Genomic DNA, 4,282 nt, shown 5'->3' with positions numbered 1-4,282 from the left:
AGAAATCTCCTTTGACCCACCTGTGTTTGATCTTGTTTCCTAGATCTCATGTTTTCTTTTTTGTTTATTAACTTCCTCATTTTCATTGGTCACATCCTCAAATAGCTTCCTGAGAAAGAATGCATGGGAGAAAAGTCTTTTGAGACTTTCAACTCTGAATTTTTCTTTATCCTTACACTTGATTGATAATTTGGCTAGGTATAGAATTTAAGACTGAAAATCATTTTCTCCCTTAGAATTTTGAAAGCATTGCTTCATGTTTTCTAGCTTCCTATATTATAGCTGAGAAGTGGCCATTCATATTTCTAGTTATTTTTGTTGTAACTTTTTTTTTTTCTTTTTAAGAACTTCTATTCATCCTTGGTATTCTGAAATGTTATCATGATATGGATTGCATTCTTCATGCTGGCACCTGATAGGCCTTTCAAACTCAAGTCTTTTAGTATTAAGATATTTTTCTTAAATTATTTGTTTGATAAATTTCTTCCCTTTTCAAATTTCTGCTTTCTCTTTCTAGAATTCTTAATTGGATATTAAACTCCCTGAATTGATCCTCTAACTTTCTAGCTCATTCTATCCTATTGTCTATTTCTTTGTTATTTTGTTCTGCTTTCTGGAAAACTCCCTTGAATCTCCTACTCTTTCTATTGATTTTTTTTAACTTAATTTTTTTTTTCAATTTTGGCTATTGCATATTTAATTTTCAAGTGCCCTTATAGGTTTCTTCTCCTTGTCCTTTTATAGAAACCTCTTTATGCTATTATCTCTCCAAAGGTAATACAATTTTTTCCCTGAAGTTTTTTTCTTCTTGATCTTTTCTCCAAGTTCCATTTTTTCTATCTATTTGTTCTGGTCCTTATTTTTCACCTTGGGTGTCTTTTTTAAATGTCTGTGGATCCTTAGCTGTTCATGAGTGTTTGAGCCAATCATTAAAAAGCTGATTGTGGGCTCTGTGTGCATGGCTGGGTTTGCTTCTGGTGAACTTCACTGTAGGACAGTGGTTCTCAACAAGGATAGCACTTATGGAAATTTTGGAAAGTTGTGAGGATTTTTAGTTGTCACAGTTATGGGAGGGTAGGCAGGACCTAATAAGAAATACATATATTTGGGTTTTGCCCTTGGTTTCTGACTCAGAGTTCCTAAAACCCTTGAATTTCTTGAGTAATAGGGGTGCTAGTAATGTCAAGAGTTCCTAAATCTCTTGATTTATTTTCTGGTAATAGGAGCATCTTTTGTTCTAAAGAAGCACCTCTAAATGGGCTCCTGGATAGCTTCAGGATGGGGGCTGTTCACCAGAAAGCCATGATTAGAAGCTTGGGAACTGGGGAGGGGAGGAGGGCTGAAGATTGATTTAATAATCAATCATGACTACATGATGAAGCCTCCATAAACATCCCTAAACTACAGTGTTTAGAACACGTCTAGGTGTTGAGAGGGTGACACACCCCAAATTTCATGGAGGCAGAAGCTCTTGTGCTCAGGACACTTCCAGATGTCACTCTATGTATCTCTTCATCTTGTTGTTCAACTGTATACTTTACCATATTTTAAATAATAAATTATAAAAACAAGTAAATGTTTCCTCAAGTTTTGTCAGCCATTATAGCAAATTATCAAATCTAAGGAGGAGGTTGTGGGAATTCTGATTTATAGTCGGTTAGACAGAGTATAGGTGACAACCTGAGACATATTGTGTTTGGTGTCTGAAGTGGGAGGTGGGAAGGGGAAGCCCTATAGGACTGAGGCCTTAACTTATGTGGCCTGTGCTAACTCTGAGTAGTCAAAATTGAATTGTAAGACATCCAGTTGGTGTCTGGAGAGTTGGAGAATTGGTTGGAGTGGGGAAAATCCCTACACTGGTGGTTCAGGAGAGTTGTGAGTATAGATGAACCAAGTTTTCCATTAGGGTCCTGCTAGTACCTAGTATGTGGGGGCCAAGGATGTTAGCTGACATGCAGGACAGTCTTATACAATGAAGACTGACACACGTCTAGAGTTGCCAGATAAATGACAGGACACCCAGTTAAAATAAAATTTCAGATAAACGAAAAATATATTTTTTGTATCAACATGTCTAAGAGAATGCATTTTGATTTGATGACTCCGTGTTCTACTCCACTTTCAATGTCCTCCTGGACAGTTATGGAGGTGAAAAATCATTTTTAATGATTTGATCCAGGATATCAACTCTGCCTTATATATAATTTTTTCCCCATGGATTTAATATACCCTGAGATTTCTATAGATTCACATTTCTAAGCATGTAATTACCATGCAAACTAAGTGGAGACTGGACTTCGTTTTGTTTAGAACTTAACAAGGGTTGTTCACCATTTAGAAAGACACATCACTGACATCAGTCCTGCTTGTGCTCAAATACACTGACATTAGTCTTCAATTGTAGTTGTCTTACTCATGATGACTCAAATATACTAATTTAGGCCATATTTTAAAATGGCAAATATAAGAAATATAACAAATTATGATGAGGAAAATGTCAACAATATTCAGTCGAATATAGTCTGATTTCTCTTAAGTTTAAACTTATCGAAAATATCTAACTGCTTTATTATGTCTTCCAGGGTGTTCTGCCCATATGAAACACATGTTATTTTATTATAATTACTTTCCTTTCCTTTTATTTTAACTTTGTAAGGGCATTATAATGTATTTTTTAAAATTATGTATAGGTTGATTATTTTTAACTATGAATGTCATTTCAGCTAGTAAAGGAGATATTTCAAAATATTTATTTTAAAAAGAAGGTGTGGGTACCTACAGCATGGTGAAATCTTGGAATAGTTATGCTTCATGAAAGAAGCTAGGCAAAAAGATGACCTATGCATAAAATTCTCGAAAATGCAAACTAACCTATAGTGACAGAAAGATCAGTGATTGGGAATGGGGAATGGGACAGGAAGTGGAAGGACAGGAAGATTACAAAGGGGCACAGGAAACTTTTGGGGAGATATATATGATTATTATCTTGATTGTGGCAATGATTTTATGAGTGGATGCATATGTCAGAATTTCTAAATTATACATCTTAAATACAAGCTGTCTATTGTACCACAATTATACTTCAGTAAAGCTGTTAACAAAAAGGTGTTGGGTCTGATAGAGTTGAGGTCACTGCTATGGGTAACTGAACAATGATGGGAATTTTTGCACTGAGGTGCTTCTAAATGTCAGTATCTGTGGGATCGAAGGTCTTTTTCCAAGTGTGATTCAATTCTTCTTATCAAGATGCTCTGATTTCCCTTTCGGGGATATGAATCTGGCTGCCGGCATTCTTGGAACTAAGCAGGGGAAAGGTGAGGGGGTCTCACCATGCAATGTGCAAACTTTGTTAATCCTTTGTTTTCAAACCATCTCCTCACCCCAAATTTTGTTCTGCTTTTTGTCCCCAGTCAGGTGCCCCTCTCACTTATGTTAGTTAATATTTACAGGTCCCCTTCCTCTAGAATACATACTTTAAACATGTTTGAATAGAATGATTATGAAAAATAAAAGATTTTCTGGCAATCATTTATTTAGATAACTCTTGCATGGAAGAATCATTCAGTTACTAAGTAAGACCAGGACAGCCATCTGGGGTAGGTGGAAGGCATTTTTACCTTTTGTGGAGAATTCTGATAAGATGACAACTCATTTGCCTTCAGACAGTCCCTTGCTACCACTGCCAGTGACAACATCAGATAGGATGTAGCAATTCAGATGTTCTTGAACTTCAGCAACTACAGGGCAGGGACCTGGAAAGGATTCAGGTTACCTGAATGGTGCCTACATTTGTGGTAGAGCTTTGAGGTCTTCATAGAAAGGCTCTGGACAGAGATTATCGTGAGGATTGTGAGTGCCTGGGGCTTAGAATTCCCTGGGTGCTCCTGGCAGGAACTTCTATTCTTTGCGAAGGCAGTGATACTTCTGCTATTTTAATAATAGCTACCATTCGGTGAGCGCTTACTCTTAGCAAGCATCACGCTAAGCACTTTTCACAAATTATTGTAGTGATTTCACAATAATCCTATTGTTTTTATCTCCATTTCACAGATGAGCCCCCTGAGACTCAAATAAATTAGATAACACGCCCAAGGTCACTGAGCTAGGAAGTGTCTGAGACAGAACCACATCAGACAGACAGACAGGCTCCAGAGCCAGAGAATCCACTAGGATCCAGAAATTCTTCCCTCAAGAGCTTCAGCTATAAGAATATTAAGTTGAATTTGGGGCCTAAAGGGAAACTCTTTTGGGGCCATTCTTGTTAGGGCTGTGTGAGGAGAGC

Source organism: Pteropus vampyrus, unplaced genomic scaffold, assembly GCF_000151845.1.
Source record: "Pteropus vampyrus isolate Shadow unplaced genomic scaffold, Pvam_2.0 Scaffold37, whole genome shotgun sequence".
NCBI lineage: Eukaryota > Metazoa > Chordata > Mammalia > Chiroptera > Pteropodidae > Pteropus > Pteropus vampyrus.
The sequence above is the reverse complement of the archived record's forward strand: the minus strand, read 5'-3'. Positions refer to the sequence as shown.